Source organism: Schistocerca piceifrons, chromosome 7 (genome assembly GCF_021461385.2).
Source record: "Schistocerca piceifrons isolate TAMUIC-IGC-003096 chromosome 7, iqSchPice1.1, whole genome shotgun sequence".
NCBI lineage: Eukaryota > Metazoa > Arthropoda > Insecta > Orthoptera > Acrididae > Schistocerca > Schistocerca piceifrons.
The window spans coordinates 59,564,178-59,590,589 of NC_060144.1; positions in this window are offsets into that span (position 1 = coordinate 59,564,178).

Below are 26,412 nucleotides of genomic sequence, written 5' to 3' on the forward strand. Positions count from 1 at the left end.
GAGGAGAAATGCGTACCATCACGTTTCCGCCTTTGATCAAGGTCGGATTGTAGCCTATCGCGATTGCGGTTGATCGTATCGCAACACTGCTGCTCGCGTTGGTCGATATCTAATGACTGTTAGCAGAATATGGAATCGGTGGGTTCAGGAGGGTAATACGGAACGCCGTGCTGGATCCCAACGGCCTCGTATCACTAGCAGTCGAGATGACAGGCATCTTATCCGCATGGCTGTAACGGATCGTGCAGCCACGTCTCGATCCCTGAGTCAACAGATGGGGACGTTTGCAAGACAACAACCATCTGCACGAACAGTTCGACGATGTTTGCAGCAGCATGGACTATCAGCTCGGAGACCATGGCTGCGGTTACCCTTGACGCTGCATCAAAGACAGGAGCGCCTGCGATGGTGTACTCAACGGCGAACCTGGGTGCATGAATGACAAAACGTCATTTTTTTCGGATGAATCCAGATTCTGTTTGCAGCATGGTGACGGTCACATCCGTGTTTGGCGACATCGTGGTGAATGCACATTGGAAGCGTGTATTCGTCATCGCCATACTGGCGTATCACCCGGCGTGATGGTATGGGCTGCCACTGGTTACACGTCTCGGTCACGTCTTGTTCGCATTGACGGCACTTTGAACAGTGGACGTTACATTTCAGATGTGTTACGACCCGTGGCTCTACCCTTCATTCGATCCCTGCTAAACCCTACATTTCAGCAGGATAATGCACGACTGCACGTTGCAGTCCTGTACGGGCCTTTCTGGATACAGAAAATGCTGCTCTGGCCAGCACATTCTCCAGATCTCTCACCAATTGAAAACGTCTGGTCAATGGTGGCCGAGCAACTGGCTCGTCAGAATACGCCAGTCACTATTCTTGATGAACTGTGGTATGTTGTTGAAGCTGCATGGGCAGCTGTACCTGTACACGCCATCCAAGCTCTGTTTGACTCAATGCCCAGGCGTATTAAGGCCGTTTTTACGGCCAGAGGTGGTTGTTCTGGGTACTGATTTCTCAGGATCTATGAACCCAAAGTGTGTGAAAATGTAATCACATGTCAGTTCTAGTATAATATTATTGTCCAACGAATATCCGTTTATCATCTGCATTTCTTCTTGGTGTAGCAATTTTAATGGCCAGTAGTGTATAACCGTTGTATACTCTATCCGCTGAATTTGACATCACTGGTGCAGGAGCACTTTGTGTCATATATGTGGAAATACCCCGTTTGTCCAGTCGAGACTGGATTAATGATGATGGTTTCAATATTTTGAGGGTTCTGAATAGTCTCGCCCCACTTGTGTACATCATACGGAACGTTTATACAATCATGTGAAACTGTCATAAAAGTTCTTTCCGATGTTGTTCAGCTCGTCCGTCACGTTTAATTTTGTCATACCATTAGAGCCATTTTCTGCAGCTCCGCGTTTTTTGGTAGATTCTCGTTGACAATGCCATGTGTCGTCGTGATTTTTTCCAGAAAAAAACTGTCTGCATTTTTTTATTTCAATCAAGTTGCAGCAGGTGTCCATGCGTTGCTGTCTGTGTTCGGGAGTCAGGGTGATGGGACAACGTTTGCACACAGGTTTCTCTTCTTCAAAACCTCGTGAGAACATTTTTGATTTAGAGTCCTTGAGTTTTTTGCCCCTTAGCAATTTGTGGGACAACAACACACTGCAGCCTCACGTCCATTACTTAACACTGCCTGCTCACATCTGAATCGTCGAATGTACACCTGCTGTTTGTAGTTATTTGTTCAGCTGTCTCCGTAGTTACTGCGCTGACGTCGCTTGCCTATGCGAGGCATGAAAACAGTCGCCGAACGTTTTTGACGGACGATATACGTTGATTCTACGTTCGATGTGACCCCCTTCACTCTAGCTATCGCTGGGTCCAGCGCCGGTCTGAGCTGAAGGTCTTCGTCTCTGTTTAGAGTGTTTTCAGTGCTTTTCATTCTGATGGCTTGTTTAATTACACTGTGTCAGAAGCCTGTAGTGCGGGCGACGGCACAAGTTTGATGCCGTGACCGTTTTCTAGAACCCGCTCGGCTAAAGCACATTCTTTGGAGAAGTGTAGGCGATAAAACTTGTCATGCTTCTTCCGGCGTTGATCTGTGGTGCGCCCTATTTGCCGCACTTAAGACTAGCCGCATTCGCCTGGTATTTTGTAAAACCCAGTCGTTCTGACACCTGCAACATTTTTAATTTGTCTCAGTAGCTGTCGGATTTTCGACGAAGTCTTGAAAATCGATTTGATTTTGTTTCTTACCCGCCGCGGAGCCACAGAACGGCCAAAATGCGAACTTCGTTTCCTGCTTCTCGTCGATGGTATTATTGTGATTCTTGCCTGAAATTACCTCCAATATCTCGTGATCGCTTTAGCCGTTGTTCCGGGAGACATTGCATAGGTATCTCAGCTCATGGGGCAAGTCATTGGCGACTGATAACGTTTTTGCACGAAGTTCCAACGTTTGCACTGCAGTGTACATCTGTGTTGGTTGGTAACGGCTGATGGCGAGCAAGTAGAAATTGTTGTGTGTAGGTTTTCTGCGGACCCTCTGTCCTAGGCATCCATTTTGTTTGCCGTGGACGAGAACGTTGAGGAAGGTCAGGCATCGTTTTTTTCGTACGTTCTTAGGGAACTGGATGTTACTGTTAAGTACTCAGTCTAAAGCTGGTGTAATTTTAATCATGTGACGCGGTCATTGGGCCGAGAAAATATTGTTCAGTGTTACCTTCGCGAGAGTCTGCTTTCTTACATTCACAATGGTGTGAACAGATCCAGTTAAAACGACAGTTTGAAGGAATTTAAATGGCCGCTGTTAATTTGTAATCGGATGTTTAAGCTAGCTTAACAGTCTCAGAGATAACCAACGATCCAAAACGTAATCCTTGGAAGAAATATGACTGCTTCTTGCGAAACGTTGTTACATAATTTTAAGAAACCAGTATTTGAGGCACACAGCGAAACTGTTCTGACGTTGTCACCGTAGATTTCGGGAAAGTACAGCGAAACCGTTCTACATTTACATACATACACTGCAAGCCACCATACAGTGAATAGTAGAGGGTACTCTGTAATCATTTCCTTTCGCGTTCTACCTGCAAATGGAAAAACGACGGTCTCAGTGCCTTCGTATGAGCCATAATTTATCGTATCTTATCTTCGTGGTTCTTACGTGAAATGTAAGTTGACGGCAGTAGAATCGTTCCGGAGCCAGTTTAAACTGCCACTTCTCTAAAGTTTTGCAACAGTGTTTCTCGAAAAGAAAGTTGCCCTTCCTCCAGGAATTTCAATTTGCGTTCCCGAAGCATCTTGTAGTGTGTTGTTCGAACCTACCGGTAACACACATAGCAGTCCGGCTCTGAGTTGCTTCGATCTCCTCCTTCACTCCGACCTGTAGTGCATCTCGAACGCTAGAGCATTACTAGCGTCCTACGTGCGGTCTCCTTTACAGATGAACCACACTTCCCTAAAAAATTCTTCCAATAAACCGAAGTCGACTGCAGTATTCACTTTCCCTATTACGATCCTTACATGCACGTTACATTTGATATTGCTATGCAGTGTTGTGCCAATATACGAGGGTTGGAACTTAAATAGTGGCAACTATTTATTCACAACCGATACAAAAGAGTTACATGTTTGCACCTGTTACTGTCCTTGAAGGTAGTCACCAGCGTTGTATAGAACTCGTTGCCAGCGATGTGGAAGGCGTAGTATACCGTTAGCAGAGCCTGTTCTGTTGATTAGAATTATATTAATACCGTCAGCTGCGCACGGGCGTTGATATAGATCAACGGGGACAGGTGAAAAATGTGTGCCCTGACAGGGACTCGAACCCGGGATCTCCTGCTCGCATGGCAGACGCTCTGTCCATCTGAGCCACCGAGGGAACAGATGATAGTGCGACTGCAGGGACTATCTCGCGCACGCCTCCCACGAGACTCACATTCTCACCTTGTATGTCCCCACACTACGTTCGTAGTGTCCCACCCCAACACACTCATTACTCGTGGAAGACATTCTTCCAAGTCCCATAAGAGTTCGGGGAATATGTGTGCATCCGCACAGAAGATGAAGGTCATGGCCGGTATCGCCAGAACTATATACTTATATGGATATAAGGATTTGTTCTGTTGATGGTGCGAATGGAACGTTCTACTGCCTGTCGAATCTCTGGAACAATTCTGAAGCGAATGCCACGAAGTGATTCGTTCATCTTCGGAATCAAATCAGAGTCTCAAGGACTTATGTCCGGGGAGTATGGTGGATGGTACAGTACTTGCTAGTCCCATCGACCGAACAGAGCAGCTACAGCTTGCGCTGTATGCGCCCACAGCTTGCGCTGTATGCGCCCGCGCATTATCGTGCAAAGTGATGGGTGGGTTGCGCAGGAAGTGTCGCCACTTCTTTCGCAAAGCTGGTCGCAGGAGATGTTCCAAAAACGAACAGTAATACTGTGCATTGACGATCTGCCCTGAGGGAACGTAATGCATTATGATAGCACCATCACAGTTATACACGAGAATCACAATAACTTTCACCGTACTGGGACTCTGACGCACTTTCGACTTCCGCGGCGACCCATAATGACGCCACTCGTTGGATTGGCGTTTCAGTTTTGGCTTCGTGGCATTAGCTTCAGAACTGTTCCAGAGATTCGACAGGTAGTAGACCGCTCCATTCGCACCATCAACAGAACAGGATTTGCTAACGGTATACTACGCCCTCCACATCGCTGGCAACGGGTTCTACACAACGCTGGTGAGTACTTTGAAGGACAGTAACAGGTGCAAACATGTAACTCTTTTGTCTCGGTTATGAATAAATAATTGCCACTATTTAAGTTCCAACCATCGTATTTAAATGACGTGTTTGTATCAGGCAGCGCACTGCCAATGCAGTATTCGAACATTATGGGCTTATTTCTCGTTCTAATCCGCATTAACTTACATTTTTGTACATTTAGAACTAGGTGCCATCATCACACCAAATAGAAATTTTGTCTAAGTCGTCTTGTGCGCTCTTACACTCAACTATGACACTTTCCCGTACACCATTATCAGCAATCTACAGCGGATTGCCGCATCGCTTATGCATGTAGAAAATAACAGCGGACCTGTAACAGTTCCCTGGGACACTGCTGACTATAGCCTTGTCCCTGAAGAACACTCGCCGCCGAGGGCAACATACTGGGTTCTATTGCTTAATAAGCTTAATAAGTAATCGGAATGCCAATTGAGAAACAGAGGTAATCAGTTCCCTCACTGTGCATTGCGTAGTTGAGGAAATCACAAATAAGCGTAATGCACCTTCCGCCAGACGATATGCAGTGACCTGCGCACTATTTACGTACGCACGTGCCAACAAATCTTGCTCTCTGATGCGTTCCTTTGTGGTTAGCTTTGAACAACATAACACGGTCTTCGCCTATCGGCTGTAGGCTCCGACTCAAATCAGTCTGTCCCGAGCAGCCGACAAGGTCACTACGGCTGACTACAAATCTCCGTGACGCACTTGGCATCGGAGAAGTGTGGCAGGTTGCATAGGAGCGTGGGGAATTTTGCTGGCGTCTTCCGTCTGTCCGGTCGTATTACAAAGGACACTTCTGACGACTGTCCGCCATCATTACCGTGTCTACTGCAAGTTTCGCAAAACCTTATACATTGTTCATGATAAGAATAAACATGATGTAAACAAACATAAACAGAATGATTGGTCAGCAGCCGTAGTAAACATACACTGGTATTGTCCCAATTATGTAGCAGATGTCTCATTACTATGTCGCTGTAAATGAAACTTCAAGGTATACCAGTGTATTAACATCATTACGTCTCAAACTCTGAACGCTAGTTGTGCTCTGATTGTCGTGCTCCTTAATACGTACTGTGAAAGTGGCTGACACTGCTTCGTGCTTCGTTGTGAAACGCACGCGGAACATCGTTAAAACTGGCGAGAAACAAGTTGATTTTAACGTTTTTCACAAAATTGCAGAGAAAATCGGCTTTGAAGTATTTCGATAAACACTATTTACCAAATGTAAGGCATATGTAGATGTGAGAATCGTGGCGTAATCGCTAGCTTGCAGTCAGTTGAGAATTGAGTCGCTGGTTAAAATCTCGCTGTAACCTGTTTTTCATTCAGTTCGAATACTTACATCATTTAAGTACTTAATTTATCTAATGTACGCTAATTAATACATACACAATCATCATTTTTATGAGAAATGCACGTCTTCTCCTTTATAATAACATATCCCACGCAAAGTGCAAGTTTTTATTGCAAATATAAAGCCTTAATTAATGAAATTTTAAAAAAATATGGTTAGTAAAGATTCTTTAAGTTAAGAAAACATTACACAGTTAAATTTTTGGGAGAAAAATGATAAATCAAATACACATTGTTTGGACGATTACCATTCCTTTATCCCACAAATGTGGTCTTACACGAGAATTTTAGAAACATGGGCAGCTATAATTTTTCGCGGCATCGAGAACGCTATACAAATGCTGGATTTTTCTAGATAGCACCGTACCACTGCAATCTGAACCAAGCAGAATTGATCTGGAGCCAAGTTAAGGGATTTGTCGTGTCGCGAGAAATAACACGACATTTAAGCTGCCAGAAGTATTGGAATTAATGCACGAAGCTTCTTGGATTCTGTTGTTGGTCGCCTTGTTATCAGCCTAGCAGAGGCCAGTTTCAATACTTCTCACATTCGTATGTGCAAGGAGTTCAGAGATGGAAATGGAAATGTCGTGTGGCTAGGGCCTCCCGTCGGGTAGACCATTCGCCTGGTGCAGGTCTTTCGATTTGACGCCACTTCGGCGACCTGCGCGTAGATGAGGATGAAATGATGATGATTAGGACTACACAAAACCCAGTCCCTGAGCGGAGAAAAATCTCCGACCCAGCCGGGAATCGAACCCGGGCCCTTAGGATTGACAGTCCGTCACGCTGACCACTCAGCTACCGGGGCGGACAGTTCACAGATTAGCTCGGAACGAGAACATGCCTGGTCCCTTAACAAGGTTATTGCCAGAGTTAAGTCATATATTACATCATTCTGTTTAAAAATTAAATTACTCTCGAAGCAATGTTGTTTCTCTGCTCTTTTTTTTTACGTCTTAACTGCAATTTCTCACATCACTGCAGGTTACTCGGACCAGCTGGCTGGCCAGCGATGTCAAAGCTAAAGGCGCCGGCAAAGCTGTTTCCCGTATCACGGCTGAGTCGATATGTGGGTAGCGCACAGCATAAGGCGAATCATTACTGCAGTTGACTGTACTCGAGACAACTCGGCTTCCACTCCACGTGAAACGAAATCTCTTGAGATTCCAGTGAACGCGGAAGAATGTATAGTGTAATGTTTACTTCAGGTTTATTCTTACGATGGACGCAGTGTAGTTCAGGAGAACTTGGCGATGGCTCCCTACACACGGGCGCTGCAAGGGGACACTGGCACGGCACTCGCTGTTAAAATAAGGCAGCGACAACTGCCAGAGCGACCATATCGACTTTTATTTTCCATGGCGTCCCTACATCATTTCAGGTAAATGCACTGCCTTCATTGATTTTCCTTGCTTTCTCTTCTGCTACTGCGACGCTCCTTCCATCCCACAAAATGTAATACATCGATCCTATCTCGACAGATGTATATCAGGTGCCACAGAATTTAGTATACATACCAGGCGCTTCAGTCTGGAACCGCGCGACTGCTACGGTCGCAGGTTCGAATCTTGCCTCGGGCATGGATGTGTGTGATGTCCTTAGGTTAGTTAGGTTTAAGTAGTTCTAAGTTCTAGGGGACTGATGACCTCAGATGTTAAGTCCCATAGTGCACAGAGCCATTTGAACCATTTTTTAACATACAGACCTATCTGACTATATATACACTATGTGATCAAAAGTATCCGGACACCTGGCTGAAAATGACTTACATGTTCGTGGAGCCCTCTTTCGGTAATGCTGGAATTCAATATGGTCTTGGCCCAACATTAGCCTTGATGACGGCTTCCACTATGGGAGCCATATGTTCAGTCAGGTGCTGAAACGTTTCTTGGGGAATGGCAGTCCATTCCACACGGAGTGTTGCACTGAGGAGAAGTATCGATGTCGGTCAGTGAGGCCTAGCGCGAAGTCGGCGTTCCAAAATTTGTCAAAGGTGTTCTATAGGATTCAGCTCAGGACTCTGTGCACGCCAGTTTGTTACAGGGATGTTACTGTCGTGTAGCCACTCCGCCACAGGTCGTGCATTATGAACAGGTGCTCCATCGTGTTGAAAGACGCAATCGCCATCCACGAATAGCTCTTCAACAGTGGGAAGCAAGAAGGTGCTTAAAATATCAATGTAGGCCTGTGCTGTGATAGTGCGACGCAAGACAACTAGTGGTGCAAGCCCCTTCCATGAAAAACACGACCACACCATAACACCATCGCCTCTGAATTTTACTTTTGGCAATACACACGCTGGCAGATGACGTTCACCGGGCATTCGCCATACCCACACCCTGCCATCGTATCGCCACTTTGTGTACCGTGATTCGTCACGCCACACAACGTTTCTACACTGTTCAGTCTTCTAATGTTTAGGCTCCTTACATCAAGCGAGGCGTCGTTTGGCATTTACCGGCGTGATGTGTGGCTTATGAGCAGCCGCTCGACCATGAAATCCAAGTTTTCTCACCTGCCGCCTAACCGTCAAAGTACTTGCAGTGGATCCTGACGCAGTTTGGAATTCCTGTGTAATGGTCTGGGTAGATGTCTACCTATTACACATTACGACCCTTTTCAACTGTCGGCGATCTCTGTCAATTAACAGACGAGGTCGGCCTGTACGCTTTTGTGCTGTACGTATCCCTTCACGTTTACACTTCACTGTCACATCGGAAACAGTGGACCTTGGGATGTTTAGGAGCGTGGAAATCTCGCGTACAGACGTCTGACACAAGTGACACCCAATCACCTGACCACATTCGAAGTCCGTGAGTTCCGCGTAGCACCCCATTCTGCTCTCTCACCATGTCTAATGGCTATTGAGGTAACTGATGTGGCGTACCTGGCAGTAGGTGGCACCACAGTGCACCTAATATGAAAAACGTATGTTTTTGGGGGTGTCCGGACACTTTTATTCACATAGTCTATGTTTACAACTGTCGCATTGATAAATTTTGTAATTATTCCTGTGATATGAGAGATAATTTATTATTGTTTATTATCCGTCATGAATATTTGTGACATGTCCGATCATTAACAGTTATGTTCAACATTAAAAGTCGGCTGTTAAAATCAATTATTATTAGACAAGGAGAGAACAGAAGCTTTTGAAATATAGTGCTACAGAGAACGCCGAAGATTAGATGGATAAATCACATAACTACTGAGAAAGCACTGAACAGAAATGAGAAGGAAAAAAATTTGTGGCGCAACCTGACTAGAAGAAACGATCGGTTGGTAGGACACATTCTGAGACGTCAATGGATCACCCATTTGGTATTTCAGCGAAGTGTGTGTGTGTGTGGGTAGGGGGGGGGGGGCAATCGTAGAGGGCGACCAATAGATAAATATACTAAGCAGATTCAAAAGTATGTAGACTGCTGTAGTTATTCGTAGATTAAGAAGATTGCACATGATAGACTAGCATGCAGAGCTACATCTAACCAGTATTCGAACTGAATACCGCAACAAACACAAGATTACTGCATGTAATTAAAGATAGATAATTTTACGCCAGACACGTTTCGGTTTCACTTATAAAGCACCTTCTGTGGTCAATAGTATTTCTGCCTTCCCCAAACCAATGGTTCAACGTCAGCAGGCAATTTCTTTTCGCTAAATGTTGAAGATCATCTTGAAGGCTTTCGGCATTCCGTGACAACTTCGTTGCAACATTATAGAACTGTCTCGTCTGCGAAGGGCCTTAGAGCACTACAGGTTTTTATGGTCAGACATTCACATTATCTTACCAAAGGTATCCGGACACCCCTATGTAACGCTAAACTGACCACTAGTCGTAACAAGATGCGGACCCGCGAGTATAAAAGGTGGTGGGGAGTATTTGTGTTATCAGTAGAGAAGCAGCGACAGCCGAATGAGTTGGTCAAGAAAGCTCAGTGACTTGGAATATGGAGCAGACATTGTACGTCACCAAAGCAATCCGTCAAGGCCATTTCAGCACCTCTAAAGCTGCTGAAGGCGACTGTTGCTGAGGTGATTTTGAAGTGGAAACGCGAAGGAACAACCACAGCTAAATCAAGCCGAAGCAGACCTGATGTACTAATGAGCAGAGACCGACGAACACTGAGGAAGGTGGTTGTAAAAATCACGTGAAATCAGATGAAGGACTTGTGAGTTCTAAAACTGCTATCAGCAGCTCAGCTACCACAATGGCTTTACGTAAGCAGTTAAAGAGAATGTGGTACAACGGTCGAGCAACTCCTCATAAAGCATGCATTTCTGTGGCTAAGCGATGCTTGAAGTGGCACAAAGAGCGACGCAAATAGTCAGTGGATGACTGGAAACGAGTGATTTGGAGGGATGAATGACGCTGTACCCAGTAGCCATCCGAGGGAAGAGTTTGAGTGTGGTGGATGGCTGAAGAGCGTTATGTGCCATCCAGTGTAGTGGGACTGTGAAGGGGAGAGGTGGTATTACTGTTTGGGGATGTTTTTCGTGGTTAGGTTGTGGTCCCCCTATTATGCATAATAAAATGCCAAAAGCAGAACAATTTGAACATATTTCACACCATTGTGTACTGCAAACGTTAGAGGTATACAGCTCGCAGACTATGATTGTTTGCGTCAGTATGATAATGCATCCTTCATAAAGTAGCATCTTTTAATCAATGGTTTGAGGAGAATAATATTTCTGAAACGGACTACCCGCTCCAAAGACCAGGTATGAAAGCATTGGAACACCTTTGATATGAATTATTCGTAGAACGCCGAGTTCGTTCGAGACCACAGTGTCGGAGATGTTTCCTTCTCTGGTTTCGATCCTTGAAGAGGAATAGGCCACCACTGCTCTAGAGACGCTCGAATACATCACTGAAAGCATGTCCAGCAGAATTCAAGCCGTCATAATGACGAAGGTTGGATAAACTTCGCATCAATGTCCACGCATGAGCCTCCGGATACTTTTGACGAAATAGTGCACGTGTAATGTGAAGGGCAGCGCTCCTGTCGCACTGCCGTGTCGTAAACGCAAAGTTCGCTTCGGACGATGTCTGACCTTTAAGGGGACCACACCATAGTTCAGGTCGAAAAAAATCGATTTTCGGTTTTCATCATATTTCGATAGACTAAGGTTTTATTTAAGTATTCTGAAAAGGATTTCGCTGAAAAAAATTTTTTTCGACCATTTAAAGAGCATTTTCCTACCACATGTGTTTATGTTCGACGCCCACTTTTCTGTCACCCACTTTTCTGCGTATATTTTAGATCTTTCTATCCCCTACATTGAACGTTAGGGATTTTTTTTACTCCCGAGTGTGTTGGCTATCCTCGGAATGCAACGGTCGGTATTCTTTTGTTTCTGCTGTTTGTAAACAACACGCTTTCAAACACGCGGTTAGTTTTGTTCAGGTGTGATTGCAAGCAGTTGTTATGCTTACGTTTGCAGTGCTTGTTTACGTGTCTTTTGTTGTGTTTATTCAAGATGACGAAACGTAAAGGTATTTTCAAGAAACGACGAATTAGAAGAAACAAGTTTAGAAAACTTTCTGTACAAGAGGTTATGTCGCCTGGCAACGATGTTTCTAATTGTAATTCTACAACAAGTGCATCATCAAAGAAGCTCTCACCATTTCTACAGAGTTACAACGAATTTACTGTAAGTGACCAGGGGTGGAGTAACATTATTATAAATTTGAGAATATTATGAGAAGTAATATCTAAATTTGTACAATGTAGACAGTGTGGTGAGTCACAGAGTGTGAAAATTTGTGAGAGTGCCAGTGGGAGAAAAGGCCTAGCAATTGCTTTGGATTTAATTTGCACTAAACGCTCAGCTGTGATTTCATTTATGAGTTCTTCAAAACCAGGTGCAAGTGGCCCTTATGAAATCAATATTAGATTAGTTTATGCCTTACGATCCATTGGCAAGGGCATGGCTGCAGAGAGAACATTTTGTCCGGTGATGAATTTACATCAACCACCAAATAAAATTGAAAAACCGACTGGAATATTAGAGGAAGCTGTATGTGAGATCAGTGAGTAAAGCATGAAATTGGCTGCTACTGAAACAGTGAAAAAAATGATCGATATTCGGATATTGCAGTTGCACTTGATGGAAGTTGGCAGAGAAGAGGACATACTTCTCTGAATGGAGTAGTGAGTGCCACGAGTGTAGACACCGGTAAAGTGTTAGATGTGGAGATAATGTCTAAATATTACAAATGTTGTAAAATCAATTAACGTAACGAACTCAACTGTGTGGCTAATTTTAGAGGAACAAGTGGTGGTACGGAAGTTCATGGAGTACAACAAATATTTTATCGCTCTGTAGAAACAAGTGCCGTACGGTACAGCAAATGTTTGGACGATGGTGACAGTAAGGCATACAACAATGTGGTGAACTCTAAGCCACATGGAGATGCCATTATTAGCAAAATAGAATGTGTAGGCCATGTTCAAAAATGTTTGGGAACATGGCTGAGAAAACTAACTGTTGATAGGAGACGAAAAAAATTAGAAGATGGAAAATTGTTGACCGGACAGGGTCTGTTAACTAAAAATGAAATAGAAAACTTGCAAGTATGCTATGGGCAGACAGTTAGGAGAAATAAAGAAAATCTGGAGGCAATGAAGCGACATGTTTGGGCCATATTCTTCCATAAGTCCTCTGCTGATGATAAGCCATGTCATGAATTGTGTCCATCAGGAGAAAATTCGTGGTGCAAATACAATAGGGCTCAGGCAACTGGAGAATCTTATTCTCACCAGCATTCTCTTCCTGCTGCTGTAATTACAGCAATTAAACCTATTTTCAGAGACTTGGCTCATCCTGACCTTCTAAGGAAATGTCTGCATGGGCAGACAAAGAAACCAAATGAATGTTTCTACAGCATAATTTGGAAACTCCTTCCTAAAACTGTATTTCTAGGCATGCATACAATGAAACTAGGCGTTCATGATGCTGTTATTGCATTCAGTTGTCGTAATACTGGAAAGCGTTGGGTACTGAAAAAGCTGGGAATTAATCCTGCTGAAAGTATGACCACTGGGCTGCAACATTGCGATAAAATGAGGATAGCCGATGGAGACAGGTCTGCATCTAATATGGCCAAGAAAGCATGATAAACCAGGAAGGTGAAAAAGAAGCTGGAAGACCTGCTAGAGGTCAAATAAGCGCCATCAGATGCAGCGGGACAGTTTTAATTAACAGTAAGTAACAAATTTCAAAGGTTTTTTCTTTAAAGTCAAGTTCCCGCAAACTAAAATGTACATATGTCCCATTATATCAGAAACTATCATAGACAAATGAATGCAATTTTCAGAGACTCTGCATAACATAAATAGCCAGCTCTGGTACTACATTCATTAATATTCCCCCATTAGGAAGTTCACAAAAATATTTTCTGCAGAAAAAACTTAATATTTTTTGTTAATAAATTTAAAAAGTATTTCTTAAAAACTATAAAATGGATAAAGTATATTTTAGTACAGTTGACTCTATTAGTATCATGTAACTTACAGTAAAAATATTAAGGTCCTGCATCAAATAGTTTTTCAGAAATGGGTCAAATATTTGCCTAAATTAACATGGGTTAGATAGGCAGGGTGTGGTCCCCTTAAGAGCGGCGTACTGAGTGAACTTTGCTGCGTAGCCTTCAACCAAACCTGTCAGGACATTCCGGATCCGCGTGTTTTGTTAGGGGACGGAGGAGCATTGCATGAAGGGCCTGGGATCGCGGCACTGTATCGAGGGCATTCTGGAAGTCGATCGGAGCCACACTAACCTGACCTCCACTGTTTTTTAACGCTCTGTCGATCTTACGAATGAACAGAGCAAGTACGGTTGCATACGTCAGTACTCGCGGCATCCGCGCATCGATTCCATAGAGTGTTCCGAAAACTCTTAATAAGCGAACACAAAATGTATTGCATAAGTAGAAACAAGTCAGTCCATTACACGGTCTGGTCACAGTCATCTGACCACCCGTAAAAAGCCTGGATAACCACCTCCTGCAGTGCGGACGTGCAGAAAGTGACTCGGTAAGGTTCTGGAAAGCAGTGGCAGGGATACGGAGGCCTGGCAACTCCAGTGCCGTGACCACCTGCGCAAGGTCCCATGGTTGAGAATCCATAGAGCAATTGAAGTCGTCCGACAGATTTTTCGATTTCGTTTAAATCCCGGTGTTTGGTGACCAGGGGACTAGGGTAAACACATCCTGGTGCTCTTCGAACCACACACGTACACTGCGAGCCGTGTGGCCCCTTGCACTGTCCTGCTGGTAGATGCCATCGTGCCGAGCAAAAACAGACTGCATTTACGGGTGGGTATAGTGCCCAAGGATAGATGCATACGGCCGGCCGAAGTAGCCGTGCGGTTAAAGGCGCTGCAGTCTGGAACCGCAAGACCGCTACGGTCGCAGGTTCGAATCCTGCCTCGGGCATGGATGTTTGTGATGTCCTTAGGTTAGTTAGGTTTAACTAGTTCTAAGTTCTAGGGGACTAATGACCTCAGCAGTTGAGTCCCATAGTGCTCAGAGCCATTTGAACCATTTGATAGATGCATACACGTTTTGATCCATTTTGCCTTCCAGAATCATAAAATCACAAATGGAATGCCACAGAAACATTCTCCAGGACATAACGCTCCCTCCTTCAGCATGGATCCATCCGACGATTGTTAACAGCACACTACACGACAAAGGCCATCTGTCCGATGTAGCATAAAGCGTTATTCATCTTAAAAGGCCACCTGTCACCACTCAGAGGACGTTCAGTTTCGGTACAGGCGAGCAAATTTCAGCCTTCGACGCTGATAAACAGCAGTGAGTACGGGATATGAACAAGGTGCCTGTTGCAGAAGCTCATACGCACCAACTTTCGCTGAACGGTCGTTGAGGAGATTCTGTTGTTAGCCCCTTGGTTCATCTGTGGTGGTCAGTTGCTCAGCGGCTGCACATCTGTTCGCCCGTCACATCTCCGCAGCCGTTGTTCACCCGTATCTTCTATAACATGTGGCGCACCACAGTTAAGTCTGGCGCCGGTTTTGCGTAGCGCAGTCACGTCACGTAGAATATACTTTCACCACGGTCCCACGCGAACAATTAAATTTAGCCGTTCCGGAAAAGCTTCCACCGTTGACCCGAAAGCCAATGATAATTCCCATATGGATATCAGATAAATCGCTCTGTTTCCGTATTACGACAATAACTGCATTGTTTTCCGCGCCCCTCCCCTCCACCCACCGCTGCTAGTGCCACCGCCTCTCGTCTGTGATTTTTGGCCGGCCGCGGTGGTCTCGCGGTTCTAGGCGCGCAGTCCGGAACCGTGCGACTGCTACGGTCGCAGGTTCGAATCCTGCCTCGGGCATGGATGTGTGTGATGTCCTTAGGTTAGTTAGGTTTAAGTAGTTCTAAGTTCTAGGGGACTGATGACCACAGCAGTTGAGTCCCATAGTGCTCAGAGCCATTTGAACCATTTTTTTGTGATTTTTGCGCAATGATTTCGAACATAGGCGATGGCCTCATTAATGAGACTGGATCGTGCAGAATCTGTCAATTGACTGACCAGCTGCTTTCGTATACTACTGGCCATTATAGCTGCTACACCAAGAAGCAATGCAGATGATAAACGGGTATCCATTAGACAAATATATTATACTAGAACTGACATGTGATTACATTTTCACGCAATTCGAGTGAATAGATCCTGAGAAATCAGTACCCAAAACAACCACCCCTGGCAGTAATAACGGCCTTGATACGCCTGGGCATTGAGTCAAACAGAGCTTGGATGGCGTGTACAGGGACAGCTGCCCATGCAGCTTCAATACGATGAAACAGTTCATCAAGAGTAGTGACTGGCGTATTGTGACGAGCCAGTTGCTCGGCCACCATTGACCAGACGTTTTAGTTGGTGAGAGATCTGGTGATTGTGCTGGCCATGGCAGCAGCAGAACATTTTCTGTATCCAGAAAGGCCCGTACAGGACCTGCAACATGCGGTCGTGCATTATCCTGCTGAAATGTAGGGTTTCTCATGGATCGAATGAAGGGCAGAGCCACGAGTCGTAACACATCTGAAATGTAACGTCCACTGTTCAAAGTGCCGTCAATGCGTACAAGAGGTGACGTGACGTGTAACCAATGGCACCCCATATCATCACGCCGGGTGATACGCCAGTATGGCGATGACGAATACACGCTTCCAATGTGCGTTCACCGCGATGTCGCCAAACACGGATGCGACCATAATGATGCTGTAAACAGAACCTGGGTTCATCCGAAAAAATGACGTTTTGCCATTCGTGCACCCAGGTTCGTCGTTGAGTACGCCATCGCAGGCGCTCCTGTCTGTGATGCAGCGTCAAGGGTAACCGCAGCCATGGTCTCCGAGCTGCTGCAAACGTAGTCGAACTGTTCGTGCAGATGGTCGTTGTCTTGCAAATGGTTCAAATGGCTCTGAGCACTATGGGACTCAATTGCTGAGGTCATTAGTCACCTAGAACTTAGAACTAGTTAAACCTAACTAACCTAAGGACATCACAAACATCCATGCCCGAGGCAGGATTCGAACCTGCGACCGTAGCGGTCTTGCGGTTCCAGACTGCAGCGCCTTTAACGGCACGGCCACTTCGACCGGCTGTCTTGCAAATGTCCCCATCTGTTGACTCAGGGACCGAGACGTGGCTGCACGATCCGTTAAAGCCATGCGGATAAGATGCCTGTCATTTCGACTGCTAGTGATACGAGGCCGTTGGGATCCAACACGGCGTTCCGTATTACCCTCCTGAACCCACCGATCCCATATTCTGCTAACCGTCAGTGGATCTCGACCAACGAGAGTAGCAATGTCGTGATACGATAAACCGCAATCGCGATAGGCTGCAATCCGACCTTCACCAAAGTCGGAAACGTGGTGATACGCATTTCTTCTCCTTACACTAGGCATCACAACACCGTTTCAGCATGCAACGTCGGTCAAGTGCTGTTTGTGTATGAGAAATCGGTTGGAAACTTTCCTCATGTCAGTACGTTGGAGGTGTAGCCACCGGCGCCAACCTTGTATGAATGCTCTGAAAAGCTAATCATTTGGATATCACAGCATCTTCCTCCTGTCGGTTAAATTTTGCGTCTGTGGCACGTCATCTTCGTTTTGTAGCAAATTTAATGGCCAGTAGTGTATTATGCCACTTAGACTACTCCAGTTGGAGAAAGGATGAGAACAGTCATCAAAGATGACATAAGCAATTGCACGAGCTCAATGAATAATCACTAACAACGTCCCATTTCCCGTGTAGTTTAGATACATCCATGTGAAGCAATGGTTAAGCAGTTGTAGTAGTTCGTAAAGGAAATAGTTTCTCGTCCTCTTGTTAGACTTCCGTATGGGAGCATTCCAGCTGAGATGGTTCCCTTCGTCGCCTGCAAGGCGGTATGTTTCGACGTTTCAGAAATACAGCGACTTTCGCGGCGTGTGTGGTTGGTCGGCGCCACGGCAGCGCCAGACGCTAGGGCGAGCCGACACGCCTGCTCGTTTTGTCTGCCTGGGATCAAGTCCGATCCAAACCGAGGAAGTGTTTTCATAATACTGCCTGCGCGACGTGCTTGCTTGGTCATGTGGCAGTCGACACAGTGGAAAACGCGGCTCTTGTTCTCTGGCCGAAGCTATTCTCCTCGCAAGCTATTTCTCAGAATGCCACCCTAACACCGATCAGACACCAGCCATTCCTCCAGACGCAACGGCTGCGCGGTCAGGCATCGCTGGAGGTCGCATTCGGCTGCACAGAAAATACACTCCTGGAAATGGAAAAAAGAACACATTGACACCGGTGTGTCAGACCCACCATACTTGCTCCGGACACTGCGAGAGGGCTGTACAAGCAATGATCACACGCACGGCACAGCGGACACACCAGGAACCGCGGTGTTGGCCGTCGAATGGCGCTAGCTGCGCAGCATTTGTGCACCGCCGCCGTCAGTGTCAGCCAGTTTGCCGTGGTATACGGAGCTCCATCGCAGTCTTTAACACTGATAGCATGCCGCGACAGCGTGGACGTGAACCGTATGTGCTGTTGACGGACTTTGAGCGAGGACGTATAGTGGGCATGCGGGAGGCCGGGTGGACGTACCGCCGAATTGCTCAACACGTGGGGCGTGAGGTCTCCACAGTACATCGATGTTGTCGCCAGTGGTCGGCGGAAGGTGCACGTGCCCGTCGACCTGGGATCGGACCGCAGCGACGCACGGATGCACGCCAAGACCGTAGGATCCTACGCAGTGCCGTAGGGGACCGCACCGCCACTTCCCAGCAAATTAGGGACACTGTTGCTCCTGGGGTATCGGCGAGGACCATTCGCAACCGTCTCCATGAAGCTGGGCTACGGTCCCGCACACCGTTAGGCCGTCTTCCGCTCACGCCCCAACATCGTGCAGCCCGCCTCCAGTGGTGTCGCGACAGGCGTGAATGGAGGGATGAATGGAGACGTGTCGTCTTCAGCGATGAGAGTCGCTTCTGCCTTGGTGCCAATGATGGTCGTATGCGTGTTGGGCGCCGTGCAGGTGAGCGCCACAATCAGGACTGCATACGACCGAGGCACACAGGGCCAACACCCGGCATCATGGTGTGGGGAGCGATCTCCTACACTGGCCGTACACCACTGGTGATCGTCGAGGGGACACTGAATAGTGCACGGTACATCCAAACCGTCATCGAACCCATCGTTCTACCATTCCTAGACCGGCAAGGGAACTTGCTGTTCCAACAGGACAATGCACGTCCGCATGTATCCCGTGCCACCCAACGTGCTCTAGAAGGTGTAAGTCAACTACCCTGGCCAGCAAGATCTCCGGATCTGTCCCCCATTGAGCATGTTTGGGACTGGATGAAGCGGCGTCTCACGCGGTCTGCACCTCCAGCACGAACGCTGGTCCAACTGAGGCGCCAGGTGGAAATGGCATGGCAAGCCGTTCCACAGGACTACATCCAGCATCTCTACGATCGTCTCCATGGGAGAATAGCAGCCTGCATTGCTGCGAAAGGTGGATATACACTGTACTAGTGCCGACATTGTGCATGCTCTGTTGCCTGTGTCTATGTGCCTGTGGTTCTGTCAGTGTGATCATGTGATGTATCTGACCCCAGGAATGTGTCAATAAAGTTTCCCCTTCCTGGGACAATGAATTCACGGTGTTCTTATTTCAATTACCAGGAGTGTAGTTAGTATCGCGAAAGACTCGCAACACATAGTTCAGTAAACAACAAACTTTTGCACTCGTGGTTGGCGAACCGTTAGATTAGGTTAAGTTGGTGTTGGATGATTGGCACTCACCAAACTTGAAATGCAAGTGAAGAACAACTTCTCGTTTCTCTCGCCTGACTATCCAGCCGGTGGTTGCACGATTTTGATTGTACAAAGTAAGATGTGCTTTTTTCCTTAGAAGAGGCTGTAATGGTTCTTTATTTACGTGACCATTATGGCACTCCTACCCCAGTTCACGATACCAGTAATATCGTACTACTTTTCTGCCAAGTAACAGACATATTTTTGTGATAATATTCACATTTGGTTTTATTAATGTATAGGTACTCCAATGTATCGATACATTAAAGTCATATGGTTCTTGTGTGTCTGACTGTCATAATCTTTGACTTACTTGTAACCGTTTTGGCGCGAATGCGCACAGAGCAGTCTTTATTTCACTTTGCAAAAGTTAAGTTGTTATTTCGCTTTGTAAAAAAAATGGTTCAAATGGCTCTGAGCACTATCGGACTCAACTTCTGAGGTCATTAGCCCCCTACAACTTAGAACTAGTTAAACCTAACTAACCTAAGGACATCACACACATCCATGCCCGAGGCAGGATTCGAACCGCGGTCGCGCGGTTCCAGACTGAAGCGCCTAGAACCGTTGGCCACCACGGCCGGCTGCTTTGTAAAAGAACAGTCCAGTCTTGTGTTTGGTTAAAGTGGAAATTAAACATATGAAGATTGCTACGAATCTGCTTTCTTGATGATGTGACGATTAAGAAGAAGTATATGTGAATTTACAAGAAGTTTAATAAAAATGTGGATCGCGAACACCAAGTCAAAAATTATTTCTACCATACCATTGTTCTGATCTGGGATTGCATGATCATTAAGAATTTCCTGAAAAACGCATTTGTTAGGTCTTCAAATATTGCTAAAATACAGATCTGGACCTTCTAGTAGTCAAAGTGGAATCACCCTATGTTGTGTACATAGTTCCGCGTAGTCAGCACGTACACAACTTTCCCAATAGAGCGCGCCCCGCTAAGCACAACAACGCAGGCGCAGCACTCGTCCGTCTCCGCAATACGAGATGGCGCTGTCTTAGAGACGGACCAAATTCTGCTTCCGCTGGTCCGCCTATTAATATGTAACGCAGCCAATGAGATTGCTGCTAACGTAGAACCTTTGCTCCTCGTGGAGTGATACCTGAACGCGCGAGGTATTATAATGAGTGTACAGACCTCCGATTAGTCAGTCTGCATTAGTCTGCATTTGTCTGTACCAGTCTATAGTCAAGTTTCAGTCTGCGCCTAATCAGATTACCATATTCCTGTACATAGTCATGAAGATAAATGAATAGACACTTTGTCAGATATCAGAGATACGTGAGAATAAGATTAACGTACCAAAACCAAAGGAACTTCAGATTGTCAATTGTAAACAGCATACAGAATCATGTTACGTAATATCTATGCCTTTTTATTATTTTAATAAATGTGTGTGAAAATTAATCAAGTTCTGTTTAAAGTTGGTCACCGTCAATCTGCTACCTAAGCGTGCAAGTGGCATTTCTATCGTCTGACCTAACGTCAGAAGATAAACACGCCACGATAAGACCACGAGGCATATTGCTGACACTCGCCTACTTCGTTAGAGCGACAAGTCAAATAATCTGATGGTGTGTGTACCAAAGGTCTTACAGTACGCACATCACACCCTATAATCAACAAGATGAGCCATAACAACTTCGACGAAATCTACGTGGGAATCCATTCAACGTAAGTGCCAAAATTAATGACTTTTTTACAGTGACTTCATTATTTCCATTCTGACGATACCATCCGCAGTCAATACCTTTGTTGTTGCCCGATAAAGCGAACATATGCTGCGTGAGTAAGATTATTAATTTGATTTCTAACCTACTTTGCAATTGGCGGTATTGTTAGAATGAGAAGCGAAACTGAGATTGGAAATACGAAAATCAATATGGTGCGAAACTCTGAGTGGAGGAGGAGGGGCGCCGGCGTTGAGCTTCAGTCTTGGCGGCCCATCCTCAGTGGCGCGGACCCCGAGTATCTTGGAGCGAGGTCCGTCGGCTGTGAAGCTGCATCCACTCTTCGATGGAGGGTATTAAATTTGGTAAACGCGGTGCCGCTATTCACGATCTAAGACAAAAGAAAAGACGCACCACGAAGGAATTATCCGAACGGGGCGGAAACCGGTAGATGTGATGTACATCTACAGACAAATTATTATAATCTCAGAAAAAATTGGATGATTTATTAAAGAGACACAGCTTCACAAAGTGAGGGATTCAATAAAGCCGTTGGTCCACGTCTGGCTCTTATGCTAGCAGTTATGCGGCTTGCCATTGATTGATAGAATTGTTGAATTTCCTCCTGAGAGATATCGTACTAAATACTGTCCAGTTGTCGTCTTAGATCGTCAAAATCACGAGCTGGCTGCTGCTGCAAATAGTCCATATTGGGGAAAGATACGCTTGTTGGTCAAGGAATGGCTTGGCGAGCACGAAGACAAGGAGTAGTAACCCACGCCATCTTGCTGAAATGTAAGCCCAGGATGGCTTGCTATGAAGGCCAACAAAACTGGGCGTAGAATATCGTCGACGTATTACTGTGCTGCAAGGGTGCCGTGGATGAAAACCAAAGGGGTTCTGCTATGAAATGAAATGACACCCCAGATCATCACTCCTGGTTCTCTAGCTGTATGGCAGGCGACTGTCAGGTTGGCAACCCACAGCTGTCGGAGAGTTTCCAGACACGTCTTTGCTGGTGATCGGGGCTCAATTCGAAGCAGAACTCATCAGTAAACGCAGTTCTACTCCGATCAGTGAGAGTCCAGGTCTAATGTGTCCCACACTACTGGAAACGACTTGTTGGTGTACAGAGGTCAATGGTGGTCGGCGCAAGGGGCGCCATGAGCTCACCCTCCTTGGGCCGCCTATTAATGGTCCTTGTGACCACTGAAGCACCAACTGCACGTCGGGTCGATGATAATGATGAATCCGCGGCTCTCAGTGCGTCTGTGACGATTGTTTGGTCCTCGCGGTCTGACATCTCTCTAGTTCAACCACTTCCTTCTTGACGCCATGGTTCACCCATTTCTGCCAGTATCGTCGAATAGTGGAATCGCTCCCACTCACATATCGAGCGATTCTCCGATTACTCGAACCAGCTTCTTGACCCCAACTACACGTACTCTCTCAAAAGCTGACATACGTGTACATCGTTCACAAGTCTGCCTGCGACGCATAGTTACTGTCCAACGGACTACACGAAATGGAATTTGCAAAGTCTTTATGCCCTGGTATCGACACGTCCGCTATTTACTATCCTTTCCAGCTGCGAGGTAAAACTGCGGGCAGCGTCACACATTGATCCATCGGCCGCCAAAGTTTAAAACTTTGCGTTTTCCGTCGATACCTGTATTTATGAATTTGCATCGTCTTTCTTTGTGTCGTCTTGTTTCACGTCTCTCTTTTTTTTCCTAAGTGTACAATTCTGGGCCTGAGCCGAGTTTTTCAAGGTACACGGAAATTGCAGAAGTGCGCGTTTCACTTAGCTTCATTCCGTTAATTCGACTAGCCGCTTCTCTTTAAGACACGGTAGATGACATTTCGTGTTAGCTTATCCATTGCCGAGCAGGTGCAATTTCGCCTCATGCATGCTGAACTACAATTTCAGTATAATAAAAGTGATTGCTTTTTTCCCGTCAGGTCACGTAGTTTTTCGCCGCGTTCATTCCAAGTGATATCTACGAGGGTTGCCGAGAAAGTAATGCACTGCATTTTTTTCTTTAACAATTCTTTACTGAACATAATGAGAATTACACACACGAAAGAATGGTGTTTTATCTACACACCCTATTTTTCCATGTAATCCCCATTCAGTTCTGTGGCCTTCCTCCAGTTCGAAACAAGAGCGTGTATGCCCTGTCGGTGCCAATCCTTTTCCTGGTGGCGGACCCAGTGCTTCACTGTGTGAATCATCTCCTCATCGTGCTCAAAATGTCTTCCACGAATGGCATCTTTTAATGAATGACAAGATCAGCTCACTGCGACATGTCTGGTGTGACAGCCGTGGATGGTCTCCCCGACCGCTGCAGATCGTGGAGCTCCGCCGAAACTCCTTTGATGACCTCACCATCCGTGCCCAGCGACTAACTGTACTTTTGTCGACAGCAGATGCTCCACAGACTTTGCACAAGAGCTTCTGAATATTCCCAACAGTTTCTTTCCCGGCTGTGAGAAATTCAATGACGGAACGTTGCTTGTAACGTACAACATCTACGGACGCCATTTTGAAATTGCCCTGCAGCTACGCTATCTGTCGGAAGTGACGGAAACTTGGCGTGCTCATTCAGGAGACTTCAAATAATACACACGCAACATTCCGCATTCGTAGCATTGATTTCGCCTGAGAAAAAAAGGCAGTGCATTACTTTCTGGACAACCCTCGTATTCTTTTATGTTGCAAGTTTTCTTTGCGGCCCAGCCACCGGTGTTGCTTGTCCATTTCTTAATTTGAGGATGTTAATTCATATTCAGACGTCTCTTTGTGACACTGTGACGTTTATAAGAAATATTAAATAATCTAATGTGTCCTGCACTTTTAGTTTCCTTTAAATAGTTAGAATCAGTAAACAGACCTCATTCGAACTATAGAATGTACTGACTTGCGGCTGACTAGCTCCACTCTTAATATGCTACCCAATGCTGTAGTGCACTGCAGACCTGCAACACGAGGAAGCATAACAAATAAGGAAATTTTATTTATTGCCCCCATCCAATGTAATAGGGAGAATATATGAATAAATTTGTAGATGATTTGAGGGCTACTTTTTTTTCGCGACAGCGCGAACGCATTCCCGATTACCAACAATTATGCGCCCAGGTTACGCGCATTTTTTTGCATTTATTTATGAACATAACATCATTACAACAATACATGTACAGAAAAATGTAATTGTGAATAGCTGGTCAATATTTCACATAGTCGAAATCCTTTGAGAACGGAAATAAATACCACTGACATGTGTGACAAGTTAGTTACAGAAAGCTTTTAGTAACAATACTAAAAATAACAGTATGTGTTGTGAAATGTAAACAAGATGTAAATAAGTTGATCAGGTAAGAAACTTATAGAAAACGGAAAACACAAATGAGGAAAGAGAAACAAATGGGATACTTCTAACGAAAGTATTCACTTAAATGAAGCGTCCTCTGATATCCGTACAATAACGCAACTGATAATGTGTTGGCAAAATGTTCGCGATACTGCGGTGAACGGTGCAATCGTTGATGACATTCCCACAGGTAGGCCGTGTACTGCACGGCGTCACTGAGTTGTAACTCAAGAATGGCGTAGATAATATGTCCCAGTAGCCAGGCCAAGGCGTTGCACTTTGTTTTTGGGTGCATTTTAAAGTCAAGAAGGGGAATCCACATTGGTGCCACACTGGAAGGAGCAGTCTGGTTGATAAGCCCCACGATCAATCGGCACAATTCCCACATTCCCCAGACGTAGCGGCACGCTATACGGTGGTCTCTGGTGTCGGCATCTCCACACTGGTTGCACTCGTTCGTCTGGCTGAGGTGAATGTCTGCAGGACGCTGCTTAGTTGGAAAGGTGCCACTGACGACTCGGTACCACAACGAACTGATGTCCGACGGCAGAAATGGGTTGTTAATATTAGCCCATACCTGCTTCCAGACGACCGTTGGCATCCGTATTTCCAGTTTGTGCGCTGATGGACAGCCTAGGAGAGCCTCATAGATCCGTCGAGCCGACGTAAATCGGTGCCAGCCACGGTGCGCCATACTTTACCCATGCCGGATGCGCGGGTCACGTGGGGGACTAGGTTCGGCTTCTATCGGTTTTGCTCGTTGCTTCCCGATAGTATCGGGTACAGCGCGAGCTTTCATTGGAGGGTTGGGGTGTGGCATTTTTCGGCCGGCACAACTCTCTTCAGTTTGGTAGAACCGTGGTGTCGGCGCAGTTTACCCTTCGCTATTTGTTCGACGTATGAAACATGATCACACGACCAGCGACTGTTTACTCGAAAAGAGGCGGTCTAGTGATCTATCGTCACTAGCCTTTAAAAATGAATGGTAATAACAGGAAAGAGGGACGAGAAATCTCAATACATACATTATGCGGTCACATAAGCGACAGGTACTACAAATTTTCTATCAAACCATATTACTGTACCATGCAGAAGGAATTTAAAGATTTGGTTAACAACGAACAGCAAAAAATTACAACGATTGACAGGCGAGACTCATTGTTCTGTACATCAAAAAGCGCTTTCTGCTAAAGGTTCAGGCATGCAGCACGTGAAGAAATTGGTGGTACGAATAGTAGAATTTTTAAAATCGAACGCATTATTCCAGTTTTCGAAGGAACTGAACGAAGAGTATGGAGACTTAAAACATTAATGCAAATTACGTCGGTTAAGTCAAGGGGCATCCGTGGAACGATTTTTTCGATTTAAAACTCGCTATTATTGAATTTGTGAAGGAAAAAGGAGTGCAAGAACGAAAATTAGAACATCCTGAATGGACTGCTGACCTCGTACTTTAAGTGAACCTGAAAGCACACTGCACACACTGAGATACAGCAAGTTGTGAAACAACTTCTTTCTGATTTGTTGGGGATACATTTCCAGTTCCCCAACATCACTGTTGTCAAAGAAAATGCGAGGTCTGAATAATTCATTGTGGCCTTGAAAGAATTATAAGGAGAGTCTCCTACACGCTTTAAGGACGCTGCCAATCTTACATCCCTTTTAGAGACCGTTTTCCGTTTCAGCTGAAAGCGCCAGTATGCTTGTGCAGGTGTAGGCTGCAAGGTAATTCCCCTTTTAATGATAAATCCTTTTATGCAGAAGCTGTTCAAGACGTCTTCGTTGCTATCCTCGGGCTGAGTCTCCACGTCTCCGCAATGAGGTTGCAAAAGTGG